Source organism: Equus przewalskii, chromosome 2, assembly GCF_037783145.1.
Source record: "Equus przewalskii isolate Varuska chromosome 2, EquPr2, whole genome shotgun sequence".
In the NCBI taxonomy this organism is placed as follows: Eukaryota; Metazoa; Chordata; class Mammalia; order Perissodactyla; family Equidae; genus Equus; species Equus przewalskii.
This window is the reverse complement of record NC_091832.1, coordinates 4,305,032-4,322,592: the sequence shown is the minus strand read 5'-3', so window position 1 is coordinate 4,322,592 and position 17,561 is coordinate 4,305,032. Positions and strand designations below refer to the sequence as shown.

Here is a 17,561-nt window from a genome sequence, read left to right as displayed (position 1 = left end):
AAGGTGTGGTGAATGTTCTTTTAAGCTAATTTTCCAACACGTCTGAACATTCATGTGATTTTGTTTCCAGAGTCTGACCTGGGTCAAAAACATTTGCTTCAATGGGGCTCATTTTTTGTTTCCTTCTTGAAACTTCTATGAAACTGTTTTTTTTAGGTTGATTTGAGGCCAAATAGTCCCCTAACTTGCCTAAGTTGTCACAGATGATTTTCTGGCAATAAAATATTGTAGACCTATCAGATTCAGTGTTATAGGCTGCAGAATGACCAGATTCAGTAAAAATCACCCAAAGGACTTCTCCCAGCCCTCTTGGAAGCATCACTTGGGCACTGCTCTTCCTGTCAGCAGTTTGGAGGAGCCACAGCGAAGCTTGATTGGGTCCTTTCGCCACCGTGATTCCCTTCCTAGCTCTACGTCTGCTTTTCCTGAAGCAACCGGGTGGCCAGTGGTGCCTTTCACCAGAGGAGGGATCCTCCCCCACCCTGGACTCCTCCTGCTTTCTCAGGCTCCCTGTTCAACCAGCTGCAGGCCTGGCTGGTTTGCTCAATACCTATCTACTGGGGGTCTACCAGACAACAGGCACTGCATTTTAGCACTGGGGCTACAGTGATGAGCAAGGCAGAAGCAGCCCCACACTCCCAGAGACTCCGCTTCACAAGGAAGACAATGAAACAAGCAATCACAAGAGGGAAGGGTAAGTCTTGGGTTAGGACGACACCATTATGGGCTTCTGTTAACCTCAGGATAAACCAAGCAATCAACGTGAAGTTAGTTTTAAATTGCAAAGGACTAATGCAAGTGTTGGTCATTTGTTGACATTATCAATGAGTTCTTAGAACCTACTCTTAAAGGACGTGAAAGGGAAGGAAGGGCACGAGCTGTGGGTTAGTGAGAGACACGAGGAGATGAAAGGCCTCAGTGAGGGGCTGGCCCTGTGGCCGAGTGGTTAAGTTCGCGTGCCCGCTTTGGCGGCCCAGGTTTTTTCTGGTTTGGCTTCTGGGTGTGGACATGGTGCTGCTCATCAGGCCATGCTGTGGAGGCATCCCACATAGCACAACCAGAAGGACCCACAACTACAATATACAACTATGTATGGGGGCTTTGGGAAGAAGAATTAAAAAAGAAAGAAAGAAAGAAAGGCCACAGTGAGAAAGATGGGGCAGGAAAGCAGTGCCAGGAGGAAGGAAGGGTGGCCGTCAGGGTGGGTGTGCCAGAGGGGAGCAGGTCGGCGGGAAAAGAGCCTCACCAACCAGAGCACTGATCTCCGTCTCTTTGGGCCCCAGGTTCTCCTCTGAAAATGGGGGGATGCCGCAAACCTGGCAGGGTCCCCATCAGGATGAGAGAACACTTGTGCACCACCGGGCTTTCGTGACTGAGTGGTCACTCAGGCTGTGTTTGCGGAAACTGTCAGTGACCGAGGCTAACAGCTCTGGAGACTAGGCTGCAGGCTTTAGAATCAGCCCTAACGATGACCCTGAAGTCAGTTGACTAGCACGGGGATCCTGGTTAGCTTTTTAGGAGGGACACCACCAGTGAGCGCCCAGCAGCACTATGTCGGTCCCAGCTCACCTGGGTTGTGGCAGAGTGCACGATCCAGAAGGTCAGGAATAGCCTGTGCATCAGTCAGGAAACGGAGGGCACACTCAAATTAGAAGTTGATCAAAGTTCACCGAGAAGTTGATCAAAGAACTCTTCATGGCAGAATGGCACGCCGGGAAATCACAAGGGAGGCGCAGAAGCCTGGAGCGAATAACAGACAGGCTTCCCTACTACCCCCAGCCCAGAAGCCGTGAGGGGTGGGGTGGTGGCTGAGCCAGAGGAAGGGAGGGCTGCATGGCAGGGTCCCTTACAGCAGCGGGGCCTGCGGGTGAGGGATTCAGCCAGACTGTGGTGACGGCAAAGAGAGGCAGCTGGGGGATAAACACCCCACCCTCGCTTTTCTCCCTTCCTCTAATCTCCTGGTCGTATTTCCCATTGTTCCCACTGGCCAGAGGACAAGGATGCCCAGTGATGTAATCCATATAAATCAGCCAGCAGGGATGGAAAGCCTGGTACAGAAAGGGGGTAGTGGTGGAAGGGGCGTGGGGCCCTGCTGACATAATGACATGTGACCTTGTTGTTTCTATCTTGAGGTCATTGGTGATGGGAACATTTGTTTAGCATAGAGGAGAAAGTGCTGGTATGCTGCCCTGGTGTATTATCATTGCAGACCACTGGCTGTTCCAGACCAAGGGAGGGCAGGGGTGGAAGACGATAGGTGAACCCACTCAGGTCCAAAACAACCCAAATTTTACAAAGGGGGGGTCCGCATTAGTGAAGAGATTCTGCCTTTTGGGGGAGGTGGGTTGGAGCTGAGGGGTTGGGTCATCTGTCTGCATTCCGAGTGGTCTTTAAAAGTGCAGCTGCCCGAGTCTAACTCTGCCAGCTGTGCCACCTTGGGAGAGTTACTTAAACTCTCTGTGCCTTCATCTGTAAAAGGAGAATCATACTATTACCAGTCTGACTGGGGTAGTGGCACAGATTAAGTGTGTAAAAACATTGAAAGCACTTAGCACAGAGTCTAGTCCATAGTCAGTGCTCAGTACATGTTAGCTGCTGTTACTGTGATTGTTATTGGCAAAAGCCCTGAACAGACAGTCTTGGGACTTACTCAGCAGTGCTCGCTCTGCTGGGACCTGCCTTCTGACCTTGGGAAAGTCACTCTCCCTCTTTGGCTTTGGTTTTCTCTTCTCTAAAGCTAGGGGTGGGATTCAAAGATGCTGAAGACACATTTTGGCTACAAAATTCTAAATTCTGCGTCTTGAGTCCATCACAGATTTTGCAAAAGCCCCCAAAGGGGAAAAACATTTCCAGGGCCCGTCTGGCTCCTGCCAGAGAGAGCTCGGGTTTCTTCCCTTAGCATCAGCTGGAGGAGTTCCCAGCAAGGGGCCCCCGGCGGCCCCTCCCGCAGGTGTCTCAGAGCCCTGTGCTACTCTCTTTTTGATGGCTTCCACCTGCAGTGCGTCTCCTGCTGCTGCCTGGGGGAGGGGCAAGCCCTTTGCCGCTGGTCCTTGGGGCAAACCACTCATCTCTGAAGGTCTCCCTCGAGGCCTGAAGCCTGCCATGGGGAGGAGGGCCCTGAGCTGGCTGGGGGAGCTGTGACACCACCCTTGGCTGGGTAGGATGGCCCGAGGCCATTTAATGCTCTGAAATCCCATCCTGGCGTTTTCAACTGCCAATATGATCTCAAATGGCTTGAATTCAGGAAATTTGCCTTCCAGTTCTCTCTTTCCCTTCTTCCTCTTTGTGTTTCTTCTCTTCCTTTCTCTAGATAAAATGCAAGCTCCTTAGCACAGCCATGGGTTTTGGCTCCAAGCTGCCTCCCAGCTCTCCCCATTGCCTTTGTGGTCCATGGCCTCTGAGCTCCAGCTACACTGGGGGCCTCAATTCTTGATTGTGCCAAGAGTTTTGCACTTCAGGGACTTGGCAGATGCTGTTCCCATGCCTGGAACAGTTCTCCATCCCTTTTCTCGTTAGCTAACTCCTACTCATCCTTTGGATCTCGGCCGAAAGCTCCTTTTCTCCTCAGAGCCTCCCCTGACACCCGTGGTTACCAGTGGTTACAGGTTTCCAGCACGTTGTGAATGTCACTTTCCCACCAGGACCATGAGGGCAGCGTTGTTTCTGCCCAGTTCACTCTGGCCTCCCTGTGCCAAGGACAGAGTCTGGCACTCCGTCACTATTTGTAATTAATCCATCCTTCTCCATTCATTGTTGCTTCTCTTCTCCCTCTTTCTAGTCCTTTTTCTTCCCATTTTCTCTTTCCTAAAATATAAACCCGATGATGTCAGTCATCTATCTAAGGCTGTCTGACTTTCCTCCTTTCTTGGCTAAGGGTTTGATTTACAAGGCTCATCAGAATCATCTTCTTGCCTTCTTCTCAGCCCTGTCCCCATGAGCACTTTCTGCTCCACGCGCGCCCACCCACACGGTTTCTCAACTGTATTCCTCGCTTTCTCAGCTCCAGGCTTCTGCTCAGGCCCTTTGCTCTGCCTTGACTGCCCTCCTTGAGCGTTACCAGCCTATCTCCAGTTCTTTCAGTTCGCACTCAAGTGTCCCTTCTCTTGAGAATCTGCTCTGAAGCTTCTGGACTGGCCCGTTGCCTCTTCCACCTCCCATAGTCCCCTGAGCCTCCTTTCCTCATGGCTCTGGCCCTGCTGGGTTGGACTGGTTTACTTGTCTGTGGGGAGAGGAAGAAGAAGAAGGAAAAAGGAAGATGGGCAACACGTGTTAGCTCAGACGCCATTCTTCTTTTTTTAAATTTAAGATTGGCATCTGAGCTAACATCCGTTGCCCATCTTTTTTTTCCTTCTTCTCCCCAAAGACCCCCAGTACATTGTTGTTTACTGTAGTTGTAGGTCCTTCTGGTTGTGACATAAATTATTATTGTTTTTTACTCACCAGAAATAAACTTTTAAATGGATAATAATGATAAAAGAGTATAGCATGACACAAGGTGAGAATTTCCCATCCACTCCCTTCTCACATCTGCTATTTCATCCTGCCCTTCAGCACTCCCAACAAGCAAGGTCCTTGCTTTTCTGCCTGCAATGTTTTATGCTCATAAGCAGAGAGGGCACAACGACAGAGAACCACCCCACAGCTTTTCATTTAATGTAAAGAGCAGTTTACTGTTGTTCCGCACTGTACTTTCTCACTCTGCAGTCTATCTTGAGATTTTTCCATAACAGCGCGTGGCAAACTTAATTATTCTTTTCCTTTTATGGTAATATGACATTTCATTGTAGGGATATATCTGCTTATTTTCTCAGTTCCTCATCGATTGTCTTTTGGATTGTTTTTATCTTTTATTGTTACAGACACTGTAGTAATGAATAACCTCATCATAAGTCTGATTTAACTGTAGGAAAAATTTTGGGAGTGGAATTGCTGGGACGAAGAATACATCCTTTATAACATTCTAAGAAGCAGCCTGCTCGAATCTTTACTGAATCAGGCCTGAAGGAAAAAGACTTCAAGATCCCTCTTTTCTCCACCCCCTGCCGTACCTGTTCCAAATGTCAGTCTGGGCCAGTCTGACCAACCTTTCTTTGCTCCACAAACAGTTCCTGTGGATGTAGGATGGCTCTGCGTGGGGCATGGCTCTTTGCTGAGTGAATGAGCTGACCAGAGCCTGGAGATGATTCAGCTCCAATCTGGCACCATTTCCTTTGTCCCAGCCGTCTTCTCTCCATCGCAGGGCCGTTCTGGAAACCCCCAGAGGGAGACACCACCATCATTAGGTTCACATCTTGAGCAGTGTTCTCCATGCACTCCTTGCCACCCTGTGCACACTCCAGTCCTGTCACATGAGCCACTCACCATTCATTCATTCAGGGTTCACAGAAAGGCAGCACACCTCAGGTGCATCACCAGGGGAGGAGGGGCTGGGTGCCTGCTCTGCCTTCACTGGCCTGGCCTCAACAAAGCAGGGCGGCTTGTCGAGTCTGTTCCACTTCGAGCGGATGGAGACAAGCTGGGTATCCAGGGGAGGGAACCAGAGTGCAGAGGGAACCTAAAAACAGGTCTGGTAAATGCATCCTTGGGGTAAGTCGAGGTGATTGTCTTCAAGAAGAGTTCGGGGGGCCAGAGGTCTGTGTTTCCTAAGTAGAGGGGGTGGCACGGGGGCATCCTGAGTTGCCCTGAGGGGACACAGACAGATGCCTGGGAGCTGTCGGGAGGCAGGAGTAAGGATGCGCCTGACACGGGCTCAGTACTACCCTGGGCTGGGCAACTTTGAGGGATGGTGTGTCCTTCCTGCTGAAGACCCTTTGGTGGCCTCCCACGACTTTAGGAGCAGAGCCTGCGAGAACCTGGGTGGTCTGGCCCTCTCCCTCCCATGGCCCCCTCAGCCCTTCTCACCTCACCCTCTCCCTGCTACTGGGCTGCCCTTCTCTCCCTCCCTCGGTCACACCCCCCTGAGCTGCTTCAGTGCCCCAGCACCTGCTGTTCACTTTAGACTGGGGCCAGGGACAGTTCCGTCCTCAGCGGTCCTCATGGAATAACAGTAGCAGCGATGACACTGACAGCAGACGCACGGAGCCCTCTTGCACACTGCCGGCGCTCTCAGCACTTCATGGCCACCTTCACTCATTTCCTGTGCAGGGGAGCCCTCGCAGGAGCCAGTGCACCTGTCCCCACTTCACAGGTGGGAGCCAGCAGGCTGGGCTGCTCAGGAAGCTGACTCTGAGATGGAGAGGGGCGTGCAGGCTGTGTGAGGGGTGCTCTGGGACCAGCACTGCGGCAGGAGGGGAAGAGGCAGGTGGTCCCAGGGAGAAGCTGAGCTGTGGTGGGTCTCAGCAGAGGCCTCAGCTGACCCCACGGGCTCTGGAGCGTGGACGGTGCTTTGGTCGGTCCAAGTTGGGGTTCAGGGCTGGGCTTCGTGCTGCTGCGTTGGTCGGACCCTGGACGGAGCCTGAACTTGGGGGAGGCAGCTTACTTCACGGAGGCCCTCCCGGAAGAGCTCGGGCAGTGTGGGCTGGCTGTTCCCAGGCAGCACTCCCAGCCACTGGGGCACTGGGTTCTTCATTCCTTGAAGGGGCAACATCCATGCCTTCACCACAGGGACCCAGGCACAGAAGGATCAAGTAACTGCCCCAAAGCCGTGGGGATGGCTGGGGGCCTTACTCAGGATTGGAACTCGCGCTCACTGCCTCCCGGGGAATCCTTGTGTTTACACTAGTGCCCGACAACAGTAAGTGCCCAATGAATGTTAGCTGCTCTTATTATTATTGTTATTACTTTACAGGTGAGAAAACTGGATCTTGGGGAGGTTCAGTCGTGTTTCCAAAGTCAGACAGCCTGTATGGAGTAGAGGTGGAGCTTTAGCCCCATTTCATCAGCCAGAGAATTAACTGACACAAACTCATTGGATCCAGGCCTTGTTTGTCACTGTCATCCACAGGGCTGAGCACCCTGCCGCATAACTGGTACTCGGTGAAGGTCTGTGGCGTTAACGACTCACTTCGTTAAAGTATTTGCGGAGCTTTGAGCCTGACTCCCCAGGCCTCTGTTCCCGCTACCGGCTGACATCCCCTTAGCGGGTGTCTGGTCTAAGCAGCTCATTTTACAGATGAGGAAACTGAGGCCCAGAGAGGAGAAGGGACGTGCCCCGGGTCGCAGAGCCCCTCAGTGGTTGGTCAGGACTCTCCTGGGTCTCTGGATTTGCGGGCCGAGGCTCTTCCTACTGTGTGGCCGTGGACACCAATGGCTGCACATCTTGTTTAGACGCCGATCCTGACTCAGAAGTTCCAGTGGGGCCCGAGGCTCTGCATTTCTAATGAGCTCCCAGGTGGGCCGAGGCTGCCAGTCCAAGGACCACCCTTCGAGGAGCAGGGCCATCGGGGACCACAGTCTTGCGGGAGCAGGAGGTCCTGAGGGCCAAGGCAGGCTGGGATTCGGTGTCGAAAGGCTGGGGCCTGTTCCTCTTCTGCGCACGTAATCCAGGTGCTGTCAACAGGCAGCAGGAACGCCTGGCTGTGGGGTCACAAATTCACGCAGGTGCCCGCCCGGCTGTTTCTGACCAGCCTGCCCACTCAGTCAGTCGCCTGCTGGGCTGGGCCCAGCCCGCCCAGTGAGGGAGGGCATGGGGGCCGCCACCCTCCAGTGCCCGCTGGGCCCTCCACCCAGGTGGGAGACAGGGTCTGCTCCTTCTTCACCAAGGGGCTGGGGCAGGCTGTGTCACCTCTCTGAGCCTCGGTTTCCTCACTTGTCAAATGGAGTACTACCACTTGCCTCCTCACAGGTATCGTGAGGCTTAAGTGACATCATGCCTGTCAAGTCCTCAGCTGGCAGGTATCAAATGCTTGATGAATGTGCATTTCTCTTATTTCGTTTTTATGGGTGCCCAGTCTGCTAGGGGATTTCTCAGTGGTGAGGGAGGGAGGCGTGGAGCATTACTTAGCTCCCTACCCACGGGCCGGCAGCCCGGGTGCCTGTGGGAGGATCTGGCATCCGGGATCTGAGCGGCATCCTGCCCTCTGCCCTTTCTCTTACCCGCCGCATGCGTCCAATCAACCACCAGTTCCTCTGCTTTCTAACCTCTGAGTGTCTTCGGGTCTGTCCGCTTCTCGTCATCTCCAACGCCTAAGTAAGTGGACTCTGCTTGGTGACTTGCCAGTAATTTACTTCACTTTTGCAAGTCTCCTGCAAGACGCATGAGAAAGAGGTCTTATTATACCCACTTTACAGATGGAAAAATCTAGGTTCACAGTGGTCACGTGGCTTCCCCAGCTAGTCCGTGACGAGGTCAGCATGAAACCCGTGTCTGCTGGATAACGGGGACCGTGCTTCAGCCACTACGCCTCAGTTCTAGGATCCTCAGCTATAAAATGAGGGATTTGGTTAAGCAATCTTCTTTCTTTCTTTCTTTCTTTTTTTTTTTTTAAAGATTGGCACCTGAGCTAACAACTGTTGCCAATCTTCTTTTTTCTTCCTGCCTTTTCTCCCCAAATCCCCCAGCACATAGTTGTATATTCTAGTTGTGGGTCCTTCTAGTTGTGGCACGTGGGACGCCGCCTCAGCGTGGCTCGAAAAGCGGTGCCATGTCTGCGCCCACGATCCGAACCAGTGAAACCCTGGGCCGCCACAGCAGAGTGCACGAACTTAACCACTCTGCCACGGGGCGGCCCCTGAGCAATCTTTATACTTTCATACATCTATCACTTGATCTTGCCTATGCCAGATGCTGCTCTTGGCCTGGTCGCTGAGCCACTTCCCCTCCTTCCAGCTCCATGTTCCAAAGCCTCCAGCATCACTGGTCGGGGGCAAGGCCTGGCTGACTGCCCAGAGTCCCCCTAGCTAAGCAGGTCTTTGGAGCCAGTGACACAGATTTGTCCTGATGTCCTGAGTTTCCTCGGGAGAAATTACCGATGATCAAATCTGTCTCCATAGATGACTGCTGAGCTCCTTGAAATCCTTTCCACATCTCTCCTCTCCCATCTCCATTGTCATTGGGCTGAGCCACTGTCATCTCTTAGATTTCTTCATCAGCTTCTAGAATTGGCATCTTCTCTTCTCCAATCTCTGCTCCATGCTACAACTAGACTATGTTTTGTAAATGCAAATCAGCTTGTTATTCTCCTGCGTAAATTCCAGCGAAGGCTCTCTCTTATCCTTGGAATAAAGTCCAGAATCCCTGCTTTGACCTGCGAGGGCCTTTACGACCTGAGTCCTTCTTACCCCACTTCTCCAGCCTCTTCCCCTCCACTTCCCCTGTCGCTGCAGCCTTGTTGATGTGTCTCTGCTTCCACACCAGTCTCTGCCCGGAAGGGACCGGCTGCTCATCTCTCGCGTCTCCTCAGGGAGGTCTCTGGCCCCACAGTTTGATTTCCTTCTAATAATTGCCAACAGATGTGTTGGATGGAATGTCCCTTTATGGACGATCTGAGTGTTTCCTGGCCAGGTAGTCCTCTCAAACTGCAATCGCATTTCCAGTGTAGAATCCGTTTTCTCCCTGTTGAGGCCAGGCTTTGGCCTGAGGGAGCTGGAGGGGTGGATCTGCTCCTTCACACCTCACTTTTCTGCTTCTGGGTCTTTCAGGGTCAGGGACGTCATGGGGTGGGTGGGGCAGCAGCACCTGTTGTGTGCTAGGTGCGGCTTTTTAAAAGGATGAATGAAGGCCATGGGCTTTGGACCGAACTCCAGCTTTGGGACCAGGATTGCTTATGACTCAGCACCTTGGGCAAGTTATTTTCCTTCTCCAAGCCTCAGTTTCTTTATCTCCAACATGAGGTTAATCTCCACTTGGCAGTTGGGGTGAAGAGTAAATACAAAATGAGATGATAAGCATGGATGACCTAGCGTAGCACTGAGTGCATAATTGTTGCTCCATAAACGGTACTTCCTCATCCTCATCTGTGAAGGGAGGTGGATAATCCAGGTCCCATAGGCTGTGCTCACAGCTACGTGTGATAACGTGGGAATAGGGGCATCTTCATAAAAATGATTTCACTTCCTTAGGATTCCCATATGATCCTTTCTAACGCCTCTGACTTTGCATGGTGACCTCAAGGTCTCTGAAGACACAGACCAGAAGGACTTTTGGTTCCCAGTGTGGGCTAGGCTCTCTCCTGGGCATGGGAGGCCCATATGCTGGATAGACTCCATCCCTGACCTTGGGGGGCGCAGAGTCTCACCAAGGACAGAGACATCCCCAATTTATTTTTGGATAGCATAATGTGTACTTTTGTAGGATATGAAAGGGAGGGGGTGCAATTTTTCTCTTCCCTGAATTTGATGCCAGAGATGCCACAGGCTTTTAGAACTTGAAGGAAGCTAGGTCCCGAGCTACCCCTGTGGTGTGTGAGTGGGAAAGTAGAGGCCCAGACTGGGGAGGAAGTGTCAGAGGTCACACTGCCATTTGTGGGTTGCGACAGGAGCACAGCGCGCATCTCGGATCCCCATCCTGTGGCTAATTCCTACTCCTCCTTCCATCTAAAGGACATCTCCTGAGAAGAGCCCTTCCTCCTTGCTCCCCACGCACCAGGGTGAGGCCTCTTCTGTAAACTCACTCGCTCTGCACTTCCTGGTTGGTCACCCTCATCACGTCTGTGATCCCTCGTTCATGCTCTTTCTCTCTCCCGTTAGACTGGGAGCCCATGCGGGCAGGAGCCACGCCACCACCATGACCGCTGCTCTGTCCCATAGCGAAGGCACTCAGGGAATCGTGTGGCGCACTGAGTGCTGTGTGGCCCTGAGCGCAGTCCTTCGGGTGGGCAGGGTTCTCTCCCAGCTCCGTCCTCAGGGTTGCTAAGAAGCGCCCCTCTGGAAGTGAGGAACAAGGGACTAGGAAGTTGCACCATTTGGAGTCCCCTCTGTGCGGGCACTGCACGGGGTGGTTGTCACAGATGACCTCACTGGCCCCTGTGGCAGCCTGAGTGCCTGGCGGGGCGGCAGAGGGAGACAGAGTCAGGAAGCAGGTTTATAAATTCAGTTCTTTCTTTCCCAGAAGCCAGGAGGCAGTGCCATGGATGGGCAACCAGTGAGAGTGACACTTAGCCGCACTCGGAGCCTTCCCAGGGGAGCTAGGGACTCACAGTCGCCCCGGCCTTGCATCGCCGGAACCAGTGTGGGGAGGCTGTGGCTGGGTGCTGATGGCAGGGGCTCGAGCACGGGCCACATCCCACAGGTCCCATCCACTGGTTGGTCTGCTGCATGGCCAGGCTGCACTGAACCAGTCAAGGGGCAGTGGCCATCACTAGTGGCCTCTAATACTTCCCTGCTGGATGTTCATTTACTGTCCAGTACACCCAACCCTGCTGGAAGCTGGCTGCATCTTATTCCTCTCCTCTTAGCTGTGTGATCTTGGGCAAGTACATAACCTTTCTGGGCTTCAAATGCCTTATCAGTAAAATGGGGATCAAAGAGCACTCAGCTCCCCGGCGTTCTGTGGGGGCTGAGTGTCTCCCAGCAAGCAGAGTTCTTAGGAAATCATAGTGATAACTAACATTTATCGAGTACCACTGCCCCGGCCTGTCTCTTTCTCTCGTGTTCAGAACAGGTCCAGCACTGAGTGGGCTTGCTGGGTCTGCCGGAACCGGGCCCCCAGACTGAGCGGCTTCAATGAGAGAGAGGCGCTTTCTCACTGGTCTGGAGGCTGGAGTCCAAGCTCGAGATGTCGGCAGCCTTGGTTCCTTCTGAGGCCTCTCTCCTTGGCTATCAGACGGCTGTCTTCTCTCTGTCCTCACTTGGTCTCTCCTCTGCATGAGTCCCTGTCCACATCCCCTCTTCTTGGAAGGACACCAGTCACATTGGAGTGGGGCCTCCCTAACGACTTCCTGCAAACTTAGTCACCTTGGTAAAGAGCGTCTCGGAAGGCAGTCTCATTCTGAGGTACCAGCGATGGGCTGCAGCATAAGAATCTGGGGGGGCACGATGCAGCCCGTGACAGTGATGAGCAGAGAGCTGTTGTCTAGCTGAATGAGGGGGGTGGGAAGGCGCGGTGACTAAAACTGCAGGCTCTGGAGTCGTGGTTCTGCCTCTTACAACTGTGGGAACGCTTCCAAATCCCTTAGCCAGGGGTTGGCACATGTTTTTTTTTTAAAGAGCCAGATACTAAATATTTGAGGCATTTTGGGTCATACGTTCTCTATCGCAAGCAATCACCTCTGCTGTTGTAGTGTGAAAACAGCCACAGACAACACGTAGACGAATGAGCATGGCTGTGTTCTAATAAAACTTTATTTACAAAAGCAGGCCGTGGGCCAGTATGCTCATCCCTGACCCTCTGAGTCTCGATCTCCTCATCCACCAATGGAGGTAACAATTCTTTCCTCCCCGGTTGTTGCTAGGAGTACAAATGATAGTTAACAGCCCTTAGCTAATTTTTATCGAGCTCTTAGTTTGTGGCACCCCTATGATATTATTATTATTATCATTTCATTCTAATATTATAAGGGAAACATCACAAGGGAAACGTCTGGTGCAAGAGCCCTGCATCAGGAATCAGGCGATTTGAGTCTGTGACTGCATTTCTCACTGTTTATGTGGTCGGAGGTGAGTGGTTCCCCTTCTCTGAACTTAGTGCTTCTGCCTGTGGACAGGGAACATAATGCCTGGCTCAAAGGCAAAAAGAGGTGGAACCCTGTGAGAGCCCCCCTCACGGGCCCTGTGGCCACAAGGAAGGGAAAGGAAGTCACCCAATCTGTTGACGTTAGGAGGGCGTGGGAAGGCTTTCACTCCGGCTGCTGATTACGTTGCCCCGTGGCCCCTTTTATCTGACACCTTGAGCCCTTCCTGACTCCTTCCCTGCTCAGGCTCTCACCAACACACGAGGGGAGTGGACGCCGACCCCTCCCACGGATCAGATAGGAACCATAGGGAGGAAGTGCTTTAAGTGGCCCACGTGGAAATATTTCTCAGGGCTATCCAAACTGGACAGCGTCCAGGGCCCGAGGAAGAGTTTTCTTTTAGGAGACCGGGTTGGGGATGGGATGGAGGAAGAGGGGACAGAGTGAAGATTCTGTGTGGCAATGTGGAAGGTAGAGCTGGTCTGGTCTCCGGCAAATGTTTCTTTGAGAGCCATGGTTTTCCCACTGGCTTGCAGAGCTTAGAACGCTGCTGAGATTGTTTCAGACCTGATCCTCCCTTCAGTGTGTGTATGTGCGTGCACGTGCACACAGAGGTGTGGGGGCTGCTGAAGGACTTCCTCCGTCACCTGGCGCTACGAGGGCTTCCGGGCGGGAGGTCAGAGTGTGCCGAGACCGTGTGAAGAGGGCAGTGAATACACCTGCCATCTCTCCAGCACTTCTGTGTGCCAGGCACTGCCCTGGGTCGTTTGTATGCATTCTTTCTTTTGATAATGAGATCGGCATTACCCTTCACAATTTAAAGATGAGGAACTGAGTCTCTGAGAGGCTGAGTTCCTTCCCAAGGCTGCATAGCTGGGAATGGAGTGAAGGATGACACAACGCTGTGTGCCTGGGTGTGAGAGCCTCCTTGATGGGAAACCTCCCTCCATCCTTCCCACTGCTCAGCTCCGGGCCCTGAGCAGGCTTAGGCTCCTGGAGCCCCCTCTTCCCAGAGGGTGGGTGCCAGAAAGAGCATAGTTATCTTTTATCTCAAGTGTTTATAGACTCCTGCCAACGGGGCCTCCGTCCCACTGGGACTCCAGCTGCACAGGACTGACCACCACCGGGTCTGGCTTTGGGGTCTCTCTTACATGCTCCCTCCGCATGTGCCCCATTTCAACAGGGATACAGCAGCTCTGCTTATTGAGCTGCTACTGTATGCCAGGTGCGGGGCTAAGTGATTTTCGTATCTTGTTTAATCCTCATCCACCCCTGTGAAGTAGGACTTTTGATATCTCCATGTTACAGATGAGAAAACTCAGATATAGAGGGTTAAAATAACAAACCACACAGCTAGTGGGCCACAGAGCTGGGTGGTGCCTCTAGCTTTGTCCAAGTTCAAAGTCTATTCTCTGAACTGCTCTGATTTCCTGGCTCCCTTACCACATGGTATGACACTTGTCCATTTGCAGGTCTGAGTCCTCACTAGAATGTGAGCTCTCTGTGGACAGGCCCCTGGTGGTGGGGAGACACTGGATTTGGAGCCACAGAAAACTGCTTTGAACCGCAGCATTGACATGTCCGAGCTATGTGACCTCGGCACTTCACTTTTCTAAAGCTTAGTTTTCTCTCTCTCTCTCCTTTTTTGCTGGGGAAGAGTGGCCCTGAGCTAACATCTGTGCCAATCTTCCCCTATTTTGTATGTGGGATGCCTCCATAGCATGGCTGATGAGTGGAGTAGCTCAGTGCCTGGGATTTGAACCCACATACCCTGGGCGGCCCAAGCCCAGGAGTTTGTGGAGCATGTGGAACTTTAACCACTTGGCCACAGGGCCGGCCCCCTCTCATTTTTAAAATAGGGATAACCATGGCCTGTGTAATTATATGATTGTGGCCATACAATTCATGATGTTAGCAAGGTGCCCAGCACGTGTGTGATGGACGTTTGATGAGAGGACTAATTCAAACCTAGGCTTCCCATGAACCTGACCCCGCTGACGTGCGGGGCCTCGCTCCGGTCCGCAGGCCTGGGTTGGGGCAGCCATGTCTGCTTTCCCGTTCCCGAACAGGCAAAGGTTTCCATAGGGATGGCTTCCTGGACTGTAACAGGTGACAAGGGTCCAAATATTCTTCCCAACACAGAAATCCAAGCCTATTAGTTTCATATGACGCTCTATATTTCTCTCTTCCTTTTCATCTCCTTCACTAAAATAAACCTTGCACATCAAAACTCATTCAGCACCCCATAGAGGGGCAAACGCCTCCTCTGGGACCCCTTGGAGTCTTGAAATCCAAAGGCTTCCTCAGTCTCTGGGGAGAGGCGTTATTTCAAATTTCTTAAGATACCAGTTCAAGAAGCATGCCCCTCCCCCATCACACTCCCTACAGGGCGAGGGCAAGGCCCTGTGACAGCTCAGACTGGAACCTCACACAGCTGGAAACCACGCTCCCAGCCTGGCCTGTTTCTTGCTCCTGCCCCGGCTCCCTCATCCCGATCCTGGCAGGACACGAATGGGAGCCTGCCCAGGAGACACCCTTAGTTAGAGACCTCAGGAAGGATGGGAGAGGTCAGCCGTGAGGCGCACAGGTTTTAGATGGGGATGGGGCAGCAACTGGACTTGAATCTCAACTTCCCCTTCTGCCTGTGTGGCCTGGGGTCCATCACGCAATCTCTCCATGCCTGTGTCTTTGTATGTAATTGGCTAGTGTTACCTAATTTGCAGATGGGGGTTAAATGATAGGTTTTCTGTAAATTATCCAGCCCCGTGTCCAGCACTTAACGATGGCCGCTACTTATCAGACACCTACTGTCATAGGTGGACCTCGAGGAGCCCAGTGGAGACTCAGAGCACCTGGGCCAGCTGAGTGGCTGGCCCTGCTACCTAGGGTGTGCTGGTGGGAGCGGGACTGCAGAGGAGGGAGCTGTGTTCACAGATCTCTGGAGTGTGAAGAGGGGAGGGCAAAAGGGTGCGGGAGGGAGGAGTTGATCAAGCTGCGCTGATATTTCTATTTCCTGGTCCAGTCTAAGTTTTAGGTCCTGGTTCCTGAGTAGAGGGGTCTAAGGCCCAGGCTACAGATACGGTTTTCACAAAGCCCTTTGTGAGATTTGGGTTCCAAGCAGGGCTGCTTTGGGGCCAGCAGGGAGAGTGGGACGCGGGTCTGGGGGAGAAGGCCCCTTCCCCAGGGGTGGGTGGACTGCGCACCACTCGAGGTCTGTGGTGGGGGCTGAAGGCAGCGGCTTGGGAGCCCTGGGGAGGAAACGCCGTTCTCATCGGCAGGAATGGTAGAGGCAGGGGCCCACCCCTAGAAGCTGGCAAGCTGCAGGTGTCACTGAGGGTAGCACAGTGTTGGGGAGACATCTCAGAAACACCCAGGGGAGACTTTAAGGAAGGGCAAATGCCTTTGTCAGCAGGTGAGGGCTCTGAGCCAGTGATATCTGAATTGTTAATGTGACCTCTTTGACCCTACAGCCTGCTGAGGGTCCCAGGGGATGTCATAGCATCAGCCTTGATTCCAGAAGTTATTGAAGTAGGGAAGGCAACCCAGTCAGCTTCAGGGGGCGTGGAGCAAACCAGCAGCTGGCAGTGGGCTGAGGTGCCAGGAGAAGCGCTGGCTGGACTTTGTGGCTGGCCGGGCTGGGTGGGAGGAGGAGGGGGCAGGACCATGAAGACTGCCTCCAGGCCCCTGGGAGGGTAAGTGAGTGGGAGCCCTGGGCTCCAGCTGATGGGTTCAGATTCAGGGAAAGTGTGGGTCTAAAAGCAAAGATGAGGCTGGGTTTAGGGCTGTGCCAGACTAAGGCATTGAAGCTAGTGTTTGGGGAGAAGTGTTGCAGCGTGGCTGGAGGCACCGTGGCCTAGTGGTTAAGGGCAGGGACAGGAGCCAGACTACGAGCGTTCAAACCACAGCCTTACCACTTCTCAACTCTGTAACCCGAGGCACAGTGCTTAGCCTGCTGGGCATGCGCTGAGTGCGCACAGCATGAGCGTCAGCTTTCATTACGTGTCTATTACCTTGCGTGCCAGTGGTTAAACATTCGAGGCGGCTACAGCCTAGTTTACAGTTGGGCCTTCGAAGGATCTGCCTGTGAGAAGATGGATGCAAAAGAGGCTCAAGAAACCAGGCTACAGAGAACCAAATCTGGTCTTCCAAAAGCCTCCTAGAAATGAATAGCAACAGTAAACCTTAAAAATATTTCCAAATGAGAAAAGAATACATGCATATCGTAAACATTCAGTCTAAAAGGTGTAGTGTGAAAACCACATTTCCATCCGACCCCACACCTTCTCTAGCCCTTCTCCTCAGGAGGATGGTTTCCTGAAATAGTCTGTGGATATACAAGTGTGTATGAATGCATGTGTGTGTGTACAACATACATACTATTATGCATTCCAAATTCATTCTATTTAGCGAATATTTGTTGAGGTCTTATGATTCACCAAGCACAACGCTGGTGCCTTCGCAGGCACTCTCTCATTTAGTCGTGTAATGCCCTTCCTTGTGCGGTGTCTGTTACTTTGACCGTTACACAGATGAGGAAAAGGAGGCTTGGGGAGGGAAGCTGCACAGCCTCCCACAGGCTGGAGGAGCTGAGAGTCCAATCAGGGCTGACTGACTCAGAGGGGTGCACGCCCACTGCTTCACGCTGCCCCGTCAATGCTTCCTGGGAAAATGCTTTCTGTGAATTTCCTGATTCCAGTTCAGAAGGTCTAAAATGGGCTCTCAGTGCTGCAAGCTGTGATTAGAGACTCAAGAGAAAACCTACGGCAGAATTTATTCATTAGGTCTCATGGCTCATTCATGTATGCAGTGTCCATTTATTAACTGTCACCTGCAGAAGTTGTGTTGGTCCCCATGGAATGTGGCTGGGGCTTGCTCTTAGGTCCAACTGACTTAAGCTTAGTGTGTTTGTGATTGCATGTGTGTGTGCATGTGCGTATGTATATGTGTGTGTGTATGTGTGTGTGACGTTTGAGTCAGAGAGATCGGAGAAGCAGCGATGTTGTGGGTTTGCCC

At 52.6% G+C, this 17,561-nt stretch overlaps 1 long non-coding RNA gene across 3 annotated transcripts in view; it reads left to right on the top strand.

The window, feature by feature from the left end:
- LOC139079086 (uncharacterized) overlaps positions 1–17,561 on the top strand; it is a 59,698-nt gene that overhangs the window by 7,294 nt on the left and 34,843 nt on the right. The window lies entirely within an intron of this gene.